The 13,794-nt window shown below is 48.4% G+C and overlaps 1 long non-coding RNA gene across 1 annotated transcript; it reads left to right on the top strand.

Annotated features, from left to right (window-relative positions):
- Window positions 1-4,915: 4,915 nt before the first annotated feature.
- Window positions 4,916-12,925, top strand: LOC122898931. Its single transcript, XR_006383075.1, has 3 exons — window positions 4,916-5,069; window positions 6,962-7,051; window positions 12,642-12,925. It is a non-coding gene; the product is annotated as an uncharacterized LOC122898931 (long non-coding RNA).
- Window positions 12,926-13,794: the final 869 nt, after the last annotated feature.

Below are 13,794 nucleotides of genomic sequence, written 5' to 3' on the forward strand. Positions count from 1 at the left end.
ATTTGGTAGGAAACTGGGGTGTTCTGTATCTTTGTCAATGTATTACAGCTGCCCCAAGCAATTTTTTTTTTTTAATGGAAAAAACATCGGAACACTTTAAAGAAGTTTTTCAGGTTTTAGGAACTTAGTGGAAAGACCCAGAACGCAGAACATCTCTCTACTCTGTGGCCTTTGGCACATCTCTGCTCAGACGAACCAGACCCAGAGCCTTCAAGGTCCCCTTAGCTCTGCCCATGCTGTGTCTGCAACAACAGGACTTAAGTTTCCCCCAGGACTCAGCGCTCCAGTGGCACCTTGCTCATCCACCCTGACCTGGTGGTGCTGGGTGTGGGGGGTGAGACTCTGGGAAGGAGATACCTCTCTTCTGGGAAGCCTGCTGCCAAACCTGCAAAGCACAGAGCAGATGCTGGCAAACAGGACTCGTCCAACTCTACCTGCAGCTTCCCAGCCACAAGTGCTGGCAAAAATGACCGACTTTGGCATTCCTCGCTCCCCCGCTGCCCAATTCTCTGGCAATTGCTCTCCTGGCCCTTACCCTCTTAGTCCAGCCTCACGTTTATAAATGGGCCTGCTCTTGAGTCATTTAGACCTGAATTTCAGTGTGCTTTTTAAAAATCTGCCGTGAGGGGTGCCTGGGTGGCTCAGTGGGTTAAGCCTCTGCCTTCGGCTCAGGTCATGATCCCAGGGTGCTGGGATCGAGCCCCACTTCAGGCTCTCGGCTCAGCGGGGAGCCTGCTTCCTCCTCTCTGCCTGCCTCTCTGCCTACTTGGGATCTCTCTCTCTGTCCAATAAATAATTTTTTTTTTAAATCTTTAAAAAAAAAATGCTTCCCCTCTCTTCATACCTCATACTGCAACACCAATGGTCTATTTATTTAAAAAAAAAATCTGCTGTGAAATGCAACAAAAGACAACCATTGTTCTGCATTAAAGAAGCATCATACATCCTTGAACACAAGTGGAAGGTATGTTTTGGAGATAGGATGCTGTTGACAAAGGGAAGGAAACTGCCCCCCTCTCCTGGCAGTGGACCACCTAGTCTGACAGTTGTTTTCATATAGCACGACACTTTAGCATTACCCTCTCAGAAAGATGTTTCTCTCGAGCTTCAGCTACTCTCTTACTGAAAAACAGGCTGAGCCATTTGGTCACACAAGGTAAAACGTGGCAGAGCTCTGGTTAGAGCCTGGACCCTGTGACTCTAGGGGGTAGGGGAGGGAGGAAGACAGAAACTGCAGACAGGGGTCCTTGGTCCCCCCCACTGCAGGCTGAAACCACGGGGTGAGGGTGAGTTGATGAGGGCAAAGGGTCAGGAGCTGCAGAGACAGGAAAGCAGCCAAGGGAATATTCCTGTCAGACAGTGGCTTCAGAAGTATTCCACTACCAACATAAGTGGCCGCAGGATAAAAAAAAAAGACAGTGCCTGCTAGTGTCCCCAGGTGCCTTGGTGGTGTGGAAAAGGTGACCTTCCAGCATGATTTCCATGGAGGAACCCCGGGCCTACGGGCACGCACCGCGGTGAGGTGGGGCCGCCCACAGCCATGGCTAGGGGTAGACAGTCCACACCACAGGGGAGGGGACAGAGGGATGGTGCACGGCATCTGTGAGAACCCAGGAAACCAGTGACGGCAGGGGTAGAAGGGACAGATCCTGGATTTACCATCTTATTCCAGGAGCAGGAGGCAGGCAAGGCCCAGGGAGCTGGAGGCTTATGAGGAAGTTCGGATCAACTGTAAAACATGGAGGAAGCTATTGGTTTATTGTACAGTTTGAGGGTGGCATGTAAGATGAACATTTTCAGCTACTTGTGAGCTCTCATAGAATCAAGGTTAGAAAAGAAACTCAGCTTTGGAGTCAGGCAGACCCGGTTCCAGATAAGAAGTTACCACAAGTCTTTTTGTGAGATGAAAGAAAACCACATTTTCCCCTATTGCAAGCTGGAAATACAAGATCTGTATCCTTGAGCTTGGGGGGGGGTGCGGAGGGTTGTTAAATAAGCCAGTTGAAGGATCGCTCCAGTGTCTGGCCCCTCCTACTATAAAAACTGGTCTACGGTTTGCTAAGCAAATAAAGGCAGGAGAGTCATTTCTGATCAACTGCAGGTTCATAAAACATCTTTGGAAGAAAGCCTCACACAGGTGAAGAATAAGGTGTGGGGACTCCTGCCAAAAATGCTCTACCTGTAAAGGGTGGGGACGCTTCAGGCATTTTCCTAATTGACTATAGAAATCACAAGTTTGACTTGAATACATTTCCTTCCTTGTAAATTTCCCTTCGCCTTAGGTGTGTTTCTGAGTTTTTTTAGGAAGGCTTCCAAGTGTTCAAAATCATCTTAAGAAATAATTCAAAGCCTCAAATATTATTTTTGTACCCAAATGGTATAAGCTTAAAAACTAACAGGTAGGTGTTCCTGTTAAAACGCGTCTCATTTTCACCTCCCTCAACTCAACACGAGATCTCAAATATTCTGAAGAGCCTAAGGTGTTTCTTCCTTTTTTAAAGTAATAAGTTGATAGCTATCTTTGAAATGTTAAAAAATCAAGTGAGAATTTGTGAACAGTGTCTCTGGGTAAGGGGGTGGGGGAGCCTGGGGGGACCTGGGTGGAACCGAAACTTTATACCCTGTGTTATTTAAATTCGTGCGGGCCTAGCTTGCTTCAGTAAGTTTTCATAAGCATTTACAAAGCACCCTGGAATTCTGACATCTGAATCTATTTTTCTGTTTAAACATATCGGTCCCAGGAATACCTGCAAATCTGTGAATTGTACATGTGAGTGGATAAGGAACAGAAAAACCCTGGAGATAGCCAGTTCTGGCCCTGATCTGTGATATGTGGTGAGAAAAAAACCGTGTTGAGAACCTAACATCTGTTTCTGGCTCCACAGCTGCGGGGCTGAGGAGCCTGGGAAAATTACCCAAGTCCACTGGGTTCAGATGCATCTCCCCCTTTACTAGCCTGAGAGTCTGAGTGTAGTTTCTTTTTTTTTTTTTTTAAGATTATTTATTTATTTATTTATTTATTTGACAGAGATCACAAGTAGGCAGAGAGGCAGGCAGAGAGAGAGGAGGAGGAAGCAGGCTTCCGGCCAAGCAGAGAGCCCGATGCGGGTCTTGATCCCAGGACTCTGGGATCATGACCCAAGCCAAAGGCAGAGGCTTTAACCCACTGAGCCACTCGGGCACCCCGAGAGTCTAGTTTCTGCACCACTGCTCAGCAACTGGAGTTAGTTTTAAGGTCTGGCCTAATCCCTGACCCCTTCGGTAGGAAGTTGCTCTTTTCTCCTCTTATGATAGTCTGCCAAAAGCAAAAAGTACTTGTTACAACCACAGATAATGGAGGAATGGCAGCCCAAAGGTGTGTTGTTGTGCAGAGAACTCAGTGGGATCCCCCAAATGACCTCACATCAAAATAAATAAAATAGTGGTGCTAGTCCTTGATGTGGACCACGGATGCAATTCTAATGTCAGGAAACAACGTCTTTAGGAAATTGTGGAGCTTATGGGCCTGTAATGTTCAATCTAAGTAAGAACAGGGTGCTGGCTGGCAAGTGCAACCTCAGGATCCATCCCACACTGCTCCCAGCCCTCTCTCCAACACTGGCTGCTTGGAAGTCTCTCCTAGGCTCCAGCTCCGGAGTTGTCCGTGGTCGGCTCTGGGGCGTCTTCCCGACCACACCCTCTGCCACGGCCGCTGCCTGCTCAGAACACAGCCTGGACAGGGAATCAGGCTGGAGCTGGACAGGTGACTCACATGATAAGATATATGGTTCTTAAGCCCAGTGGCCCAGCCAGTTTCTTTGTGTGGATTGCTTTTACAGTTTCTGCAAATGCTAAGAGTTGACTTTCAAAAAACATCCCCAGCTACCAATATGCTCACCAAGCTATCTGAGCATGTGGTTTAAATTGTATCTCTAATCTCTAGCCAGAGAGGAGGGCCAGTGAAGCTCCCCACTGGCCAGTCTCGGACAGCAGGGAATGTCTGCATTGGCTGCCAGGAACCAGCAAGATTCCTGGTAATGGAACCGGATACTGGCTTCTTCTCATGTGCCCTTGGAAGCTGGAAACCAGAGAGATGGTTAGAAGGACATTAGGACATTACCACAAGGGCAAACACAATTCTGTGTATCTGCACGGCTGGCTCCACCAACAGAGGCTCCCTGAGGCCAGGCGCAGGAACTTCAGCATCGCCTGTGCACATCCTAGCCCAGAGAATATGTCCAGTTACTAGGTGTTATTGGCGGACTCTTCCTTATAACTGCCCTTGTAAGATGTTTCCTTCCTCCGTACACTTGCTCAGGCTGACCCTGTGCCCGAAGCCTTTTCATTTCATCCTAAACATCTGTCAAGGTCCGGCTGCAGCCCCACCTCCTTCATGGCTCTTCACCGTGTCACACATGGCCCCTCACACACGTGAGCTCATTCAGGCTTGTGTCCATCTCACCAATAGGAAGCAGACTCAGAGGCATTTCATGGCAAGTGTAAGGTCACAGTGCTGTTAGATGGCAAAGAACTCAAACCCAGGTCATCTGATTCCAGGCTCTCTGCTGCCTCCTTTTCTCGGATATCTTGACACTCTTCCCTGAGGCTTCGCAAAGAGTTTTATGGCCCTCCCAGCCCCATCTTAGGAATGATCAGGAAGATCTGTGTTTGATGGGATAATTACTGACAGTAAAAGTTAACGTTCAACACTGGAAAGTGGCCCTTCCCTGGTGGGAGTTTCCCACTCTGACCACTGAGGCCGGTGCTGGGAGCTCCCAGGGCTGGGCATTTATAGCTCTGCGTGTTACAGTTCACTAAATACTCTCACATTCTTGAAAAGCTGGTTTTTTCCTCTTGGGAGCGGCTGACTCTACCCTTTATGAGAATTCCAGGGCTGCGGTGGTGCCCTGCCCATTGGGAAACACCTTACTGTGTCACCCTATAAAAGTCTGAGGCAGCCCCAGGAGGACCTCTGCTGCACAGCTCTCTCCCCGAGACGTGAGGTTCAGGCCACCCCGCCATGAGGCTTCTGGTCGTCTCCAGGCTGCTCTGCATTTTGCTCCTCTGCTTCTCCATCTTCTCCACAGAAGGTAGGGCCCTCTCCTGGGGTGCCGGCTCCTGAGCAAAAGGCAGGGCCTGGGGAGGTTGGAATCAGGTAACATCTGAGGGCAGGCCCCCCAGGAGGCAGGTCTGGGCCCGGAAAGACAGGCTCAACCCTCCGAAATCTGTGGCACCTCTATCCACAGTGGCAGTACCCCCTGATCTACATCCATAACCCCAGCTCCCCTTAGGAGCTCACACACACACACACACACACACACACACACACACACACATACACACACACAAGCTATGTAGAAAGCGATGTGATTACTGCAAGCACACAACTTCCCGGCAAGACTGATTCTTGCATCTGAATCCTACCTAGCTAGAAATGCTGGACCCACTCTGCTGTAGGCATATCATGCTTTCAGGACAGGAAGTTGGAAGAGTGGACTGAGTCCGAACATCTCCAGATCTCATGCACAGCAACCACGTGCAGCAGACGCAGCAGACCGGATGCATGGGGTGGAGTGGGGGGACATGTTTTGTGTGTTTGCAAGTAGGGGAGATATTCCTTGCACCTCTGCAGATATGCATATTTTAGCTCTCCTGCCTTTCTTGTTTTAAGTAACTATTTTGAGCTTTTTCTCTTGCCTACTCCACTAGACTGTGCCTATTACTATGATTATCATTATTATTATTATTAACAATTATGGTTATTTTAACATTTATTGGAGTTGGGGATACAGACATGTGTAGAGATGGGGCAAAACACACCCATACCTTCATGACTCAAGAATACCATGTTCAACATTTTTATTTCTTTCTAATATTGCAGGCAAGCATTTTTTTCCTTGAAATTGATGTATCTCTATATGTTCAATGCTGTATCTCTTTTGTTATCACTGTATTATTATAATCACCAAAGATACTTATGATCAAAATTATTCTGGAAGCATTTACACCAGAATATCAACAGCCATCGTCTCTGAGCTTTAGGATCATAAGAAGTATTTGTTTTCTAAAGTTTTTGCCATGAACGTTGCTGCATATGTAATACGGAAAACAGTGATTAGAATTGCTCGTCAGCACCGTCCAAAGCAATGCAGTCTACCAGACCTCGGATTTGGGGCCATGTGAGAGGCTGCCACTGTTACCTTAATGACAGCCTGTTGAAGATAAGTACCTTTCCCCATAAAGTCTCTAGTCCATTTAGGAGCATCGCTGGCATAGACTCCAGTGTGTGTTATTTAAGTAATATTTGAAGGTATAACGTGCCATCCATTGAATGTGTTATGATGAATTTCATGCTTCGACATTTAGATGGTTCACAACGTTGCACTTTTTACGCATGTGGTAAAAAGCACATCTGTAATATCAAACATGTCTTGTATCTAAGATTATTTTCTTTCTTTCTTTCTTTTTTTAAGATTTTATTTATTTATTTTACAGAGAGAGCGAGCACAGGCAGATAGAGTGGCAGGCAGAGGCAGAGGGAGAAGCAGGCTCCCCGCTGAGCAAGGAGCCCAATGTGGGACTCGATCCCAGGAGGCTGGGATCATGACCTGAGCCGAAGGCATCGGCTTAACCCACTGAGCCACCCAGGTGTCCCTCTAAGATTATTTTCTTAGGCTAGATGGCCAAGGGGAGAATACTGAGTTAACGGGCATAGACACTTTGAGCAATGGTGTTTTTTGGACAGGGACGTGAGGAAGACGTAGCTGCACACACTGATTTTGTTCTTTTTGAAGAAAAAAAAAAATCACCCCCAGGCCTACCCTTCCCCCCTCGGCCCTCCTATAGCCTGGCGCATCCTGATTTTCCTTGAATAAATACTCCTGACCCCTGCACCTTGGGAGCGGAGGCATATTCAAGTCATTCCTTCACAGATCCCAATCCCATGGTGTCCCCTAAGGTGCCCCTCTGTGTCCACCCTCAGGGAGAAAAAATTCTAGTCATCTCAGCAGGCCCTGGAAACGCAGACCGTGCTGTTCCCGAGTTCCTAACCCTGCCCTGACGACCCGGAAAGGTAAGCACAGCACCCTGTCCAGATGGTTAAGAAGAGCTTCTGGGGAGGCCATGGGACAGGTGGTACATGTGGGTCAGCCCCCAGCTGTGCCTGACATGGAGGGGCCACAGCAGATGTGACCTTGGCCTCGTGGAACTTCCCATCTAATGTAGAGAACCATACCCTCCCCACCAATAAAAATCAAAGAAGTAATCATTTTGAACAAAATATCTTCTGTCAAGAGAAAGAACAGAATGCAATTTGAAATGATACCAGGAACAACCCCTACCCTGGGTGGGTGACATCAGAAGAGGCCACATTTGAGACCTGAAGAAAGGCAAGGAGTCAGAAGGAGGAATGTGGAGGGGAGTGTTCAGGCAGAGGAAGCAGCAGGCATGGGGGCTTGAGATGGGCAAGAGGGGGGCATGGAAGACAGAAGAGAGGCTGGTGAGTCGGGGGGGTGTCCACAGAAGCTACTACCCAAGGCAAAGCTGACCTCGTGAGTTGCACATGAGGAAAGGTGATCCAGTAGGGGAGTGGGATTCACAGGTTCAGACAGTCCCAGGGTACAGACTGGAAGTGCAGAGCTGGGCTCCATGACAGGGTAAGGCCTGGAGGAACAAGACTGCCCTGTCCCACAAGGCCTGGCAGGGGGGCACTGGATGCTAAAGGAGACAAGCCCAAGGGGGGCTGCAGACCCGAGTTTCCAGCACTGGCCTAGGCTGGGTGCCCACTGGTGCACGGTCATTGCCTGGCCCCGCGTGCAGTTAGCCCCACTAGACTTCTGCTGGCCTTTAGTAGAAGGGCCCCACGGCCCGGGGCAGGCAGAGCGCACAGGGGAAAGCAGCAGAGCCTTGAGCCACAGACCTGACACTAAATCCAGGGCTCCTGCCCCCTACTTTCTGCAGCCTAAAGTCCCTCCAGGGGTCTGAGAAGGCCCCATTCCTGCTGGCTCCCCCGGGGCCATGGCCCAGGGAGCCCATGACCAGAGTCAGAGCCTCCAACCCACTCCCAGCCAACCACTGAGAGTCCTGTGCCAGGGGAGCTTGGGTGTGAAGGGGAAGGAGGGAGGGAGACAGGATAGTTTAGTATCAGGCCACTTCTCTGGAGAAGCTGACAGCCCCTCCTTCCAAACTGGCATCACATGAATTTGGGGTGGGATAAAAATAACCAGTACTCACACACTGGACCCAAGTGTGAAGCACCCTCCCAGGAGAGGTGAGAGTAAGTCACTGACTGACAGACTGCGGCTCTGCTCCCCGCTGAGGCCCCAGCCAGTGGTGGTGGTGGTGGTGGTGGAGGAGGAGGAGGAGGAGGAGTGTTTCCATGAAATAAATAAGTCAAAACCCTAGGGAAGAGAGAAGTAGAGTCCTTCACTGCTGAGTGAGCTCATCCCCAAACCCCTCCCCAGGATGGACTCACAGGCTGTAAAAAGAAATTAAGGATGTGCACACATGCACATGGACACGAACATGTGTACACACACGGACACGCAAATGTGCACACACACACACACACACAGTTCCTAGGAGAAACAGCCAGTGCTGTTTGTTTAACTCCTTGTGCACAGTATAAGGGCAGCTGTTTTGTTAGTGACTCAGCACTTTAAAATAATCTAGGTACATAACTTTCATGTTGACTCTGGATTTCTCTCTCTCTCTCTTTCTGTGTATGCATATATATATATTTTTTTTTAATTTAATTTTTAATTAAAAATATATTTTTTAATTCAATTGCAGAAACTTGCAAACAACTTTGAACATAAAGAGCATAAAGGTCCCTATTATATAATCTCAATTAAGTCCTCAGAACCACCCCCAGGGAAGCATTGCCCCCCTTTTACAGATTGGGAAACTTAGACTCAGAAAGAATCCGAGGCAGAGCCAGGAACCCATATCTATCCACTCTTTCCACTGCAACAAATTGCCTCCTCCATAGAGAGCAGCTTTCCTGCAGTGAGCTCCAGAAGACATGCCCATGCCCAAGACCTCACATTGCCCCAAAGCAGAGCACCTCCTGGGCTGGAATCCCAGCTCCACCACCTGCTAGCTGCGTGCTCTTGAGCATGTCACCCAGCTCTGCTAAGCTTCAGTCTCCTCACCTGTGAAAGGGTATGATACTAGAATCTACCATGCCAGGCTCAGTAAGGAGTCAGTGAGGTCATGACTATAAAGACAGGTGTTAGCCTGTGACCGAGTACCCCATCAACACATCCAACTGTTGCTGTGGAGGAAGTCGGAGCCCTGCCAGGGCACCTGAAGAAGGAGGCCAGCGATTTCCACACTGAAAACCAAAGCCTAAGGTGGTTCCACCCGCCATTTTCCTGGCCCGACCCTGGGGCTTACACAATGACACCCAGTCAACAGCAGAGGGACTGGGGGAGCCATGCTCGGGGAATTTGGCCTCTCTACTGTTCCCTGACATATGAGTGTCTGTACACCTGTCTGTCCGAGGAGAAAATAACCGAGTGTGCCGAGAGGATGTCCCTGAGCTGACACCACCAGCACACACGACTCTTCAAACGTCTTTCCAGGGCTTGCTTCATAGGCAAGTGCAGTGCTAGGCCTGTGGGCATTACCGAAAGTGGCAGGCACAGGACTCTGGGTCAGTTCCACAAAACCAACACCCAAAATTGATGGGCTGAATGAATGGCCAATTTGCTGAATTTACTGCATTTACCAGTTCGCTAAAAAAGAAAAAAAAACGGAAAGGAAAAAAATACTCTTCCAAAGTATTTGAAAAGTTGTGTATAGTGTATAAATCTGTATGGCAGCATATCATGGCAGCGTCATTTTTTTTTTTTTTTTGGTGGAGTGTTCAATTTGTGAGCTCTGTTAGAGTCTGAGGGACATCAGGGTAAGGCAGCGGCAGAATGACAGCTGTTTAGGCCCCACCCGGGGCCTCTGTCAGGTCACTTTCCATCCAGGTGTCCTGAAGCTGTTGATGAGAAAGCTCTGGGGGGAAGGCTAGGAAGTCTTTCTGGAAGATCCCTGGAGCATGAACATGTACCTGCCCCTCCCACAGACGGCCCGGGACCCAAGAGTTCCATGCCACCTTCCCTGTTTTGAAGACAAGCAAAATTACTTGACCCACAGTAGGGAGACAGGGTGGGATGGGCCCAGAGAGATTCTCCCTACTATGGGGTTGTCCTTGTCTTTGGGAAGGAGCCCAAACTGCAGAGACAAAGATTACCCACTGAGGACCACAAGTGTGATGATTTGAGGGTTTTGGTGAGTTTGGGTGACACCTGGGTGGACACAGGGCCAGTACCATGGACCCTGGAAGGGAGGAGGTGAAGAAGGTGCCCTGTCTATCCTGTCCAGGGGCTCAGTAGATCAGAGGCTCTCATAGCAGTTGCCTGCTTCCCTGGGATTATACTTATGAGCCATAGCTACATAACAAAACACTCCCGGGGCAAGCTCAGGTCATGATCTCAGGGTCTTGAGATCGACTACTGCATCGGGTTCCCTGCTCAGTGAGGAGCCTACTTCTCCCTCTCCCTCTGCCCCCACCCCCTGCTTATGATCTCTTTCCCTATCTCTCTCTTAAATAAATAAAATCTTTAAAAAAAAATTCCCAACTTCAGTGGCCCAAAGCAACATGTATTTCATATTTTCCATGAATCTACAGGTCAGCTGAGTTCTTCAGCTATGGAGATGTTGGCTGCGCCCTCTTACACGTTCGGGGGTTGGTGATCTGCAAATGTGGGATGGTCTCAGTTGGGCACCCGGACCCTGTTCCACATGGTCTCTTGTCCTCCAACAGGCTAGCTCCAACTTGTTCACAGAAGCTGCAGGGTTCCACCTATGTGAATGAGGGCACCCCAGGCTTCTTGAGGCCTCAAAACTGGCCTACCTTTATCTTTGCTGCATTCATTTGGTCAAAGCAAGTCACCAGGGCAGCCCAGCTTGAAGGAGCAGAGAACTAGACTCCATATCTTGGTGGAGAAGATACAAAATCACATTGACAAAACAGGGTGGAGTATTGCAACTATATTTACAATAAGCCAACCACTGTATTTATTGTAGGAACCAGAGAAAAGGGTCTTGGGGATCTGAAGGAGGTGGACGTGGACAGGGGGTGGAAACAGGGTTCAGGAATCATGGTCCTCCATCAGAAATGCTGGTGAAAAATCCTCGCAACATGGTATTAATAGAAAAGATAATTTCAGGGCACCTGGGTGGCTCAGTGGGTTAAGCCTCTGCCTTCAGCTCAGGTCATGATCTCAGGGTCCTGGGATCGAGTCCCGCATCGGGCTCTCTGCTCAGCGGGGAGCCTGCTTCCTCCTCTCTCTCTCTCTGCCTGCCTCTCTACCTACTTGTGATCTCTGTCTGTCAAATGAATAAATAAAATCTTTAAAAAAAAAAAAAAAGAAAAAAGATAATTTCACACTGTATAATACTGTGACAATCACATTTGGAAGATGAAAGCACTTTCAAATAAGGGGAAAAAAATACAAAGAAAACCACACCAATACTAGCACAGATTTATGGTTAAGATATGAGGCCATGAATAAATTATGATAATTAAATTTATTTTTTATAGTCAGTAGCTATACAGCAATTATTGTATAGCATTTACATCTGCTAACTCACAATAATTTTAAGAGTTAGATGCTATTACTGTCCCCACTTTTACAGATGAGGGGCCAAAGCGTAGAGAGGTTGAGTCCTTGGTTGACGGTCACCCAGCTATTAAGTTGGTGGTAAAGCTAGGACTTTGAATCCAAACCCTCTGGTTCCAGATTCTGTTTTCAACTCTCACACCACTTTGCACATAGTAACAATCTGGAAACTGAAGGAGAGAAAAAAAAAAAAAAGAATAATCCCATCACAGCAACTTAATAACTCTTCTCATTCGTTTCTTTCGTTTTTATCTTAATGCAACCATGTTTCATTTTTATTGTATCTCATTTTTGTCATGTTAAAATGAACATTACATCATGAGCATTTTTCTTCCTGTTGCTACCTAGTCTTCATAATCACAGGGTTTTATCACCACTAACCATGTGCCGTTGTAAGATACCACTACCAACATACTGTTTCTCCACCACACAATATTCAGCTTATTTTCAGAAATTTTTTTCTGGTATTCAAAACCAAACTATAAAGAACAGTTTGTTGCCGGCGGGGTTTTTTCTTGTGCATTATTCCTCCCATAAGTGGAACGGGTCTGTCAAGATGCAAGCATAGCTTTAAGACACACGTTGCCTGCAACATGCTCTCTGGGAGAAGAGAGCCTGAGGGGTCCGAGGGCCTGCGAGGACATAGAGGCGCACCCTCCTACCTCGGCCATCAGAAACACGCCTCCCAGACCTGTCAGCTTCAGTGGACTGTGCTCTTGACGGAACCAGTTTAGCTCATAAGCCGCCTTCTCTCCATCTTCTGCTGGTAAATCAGATTTCTTGCTGATGCTACTAAAATAAACTGAACCAGTCATATTTGCCATGAAAGGTCCCTTCTGGGCCTCCGGGAAGGAGATAAGCTTCTTGCCTTGATTTTTAAAAACTCTTTGTGCCTAGAAATGAACCTTACTTGTGTTGTCTCCTTTCTCCACCCCAACTCTGCCTGCCTCTCTGACTCTTGTCTTGTCTGCACCATCACCTTCCCAGGGCGCCGTGTGAGGATCTGCAGACTGTGTAACTTCAAGCCAGAGTCCCGGCTTTGGGTGGTACCTGGGGCTCTCCCGCAAGTGTAATGTTCCCCAGACAAGACTGCATGCAGCTGAGACCCTCATGCCCAGTGCCCAAGACCTCCAGAAGTCTTGGGTTCTCCCAGGATGCTCCTCTTGAAGCTGGGGCTGATGGCAAAGATGTCAAGAGCTTTGGCCCATGGAAGCTTCTGCCCATGAACCACGAACCTCTTCTCTTAAAGACACAACATTTCTTGCCTGCCGTGTTGGACTGTATTCATAATGCCTTTTAGAAAAACCTGAACCAGAATTTTCTAAAAACCACAACATGAATACTAAGGTCAAAACTCTGGATTGCCTGTCTTGCTGTGGGACCTTGAACAAGTAAGTTAGCTTCTCTGGGTTCACGCTGGCTTCAGGGATGTCAAGTTCAGAGAGGAAAAAAACCCTCCAGGGAAAACCCTTCGGTCACCGGCATCAGTGGGTTTCACTACCCTTTTCAACCTTCATAGCAGTGAGCTGGGAGGTTGGAGGGATTCACCTTGGGCAGGAAGGGCCCTGAGAAAGTTCTGGAATTCCCAGAGGCCAGTCCCAGTTGTGCCACCAACTTTAAGAGCTATTCAGGTTCAGCCCACCTGGTCTGAGTCCCCACCTGGCCCCTCCAGTGCGGACGGTCAAGATTCCACTGTGACGTGGGGCGGCTGCAGATCCAGACACTTTCGAGCCTGCTAGGGTGCAGGGTAACAGGCCCCCAAGAGCAGAGGCCACGTCTGCAGAGGTTCAGTCGTCCTGAGATACGCATAGCCTCTATCCGCCCCACCCCCGATGGCCCCTGGAAGAACCCCTTCCTAACTTCCTGATGTGAGTCTGCTGGAAAGAACACCAAAGCTCACAAATAATAAATAAATGCATAAAACCCATGGCACATCCCAGTTTGAGAAAGACAGCAGTGCGGCCTGAGCCACAGCTTTCTGCTAGAGGAGACCTGTGCCCTGAAGCCTCTCCTGCAGGCCACCCCTTCATCACAGCAAAATCTAACTCTGAAGGAGGAGTGGGCACTACTAACAATGGCAAAACTCGTGTTCTGATACACCAGGACTCAAATCCCAGTCCTGTCCAGGATTTTCTGTGTG

Source organism: Neovison vison, chromosome 2 (assembly GCF_020171115.1).
Source record: "Neovison vison isolate M4711 chromosome 2, ASM_NN_V1, whole genome shotgun sequence".
NCBI classification, from domain to species: domain Eukaryota; kingdom Metazoa; phylum Chordata; class Mammalia; order Carnivora; family Mustelidae; genus Neogale; species Neogale vison.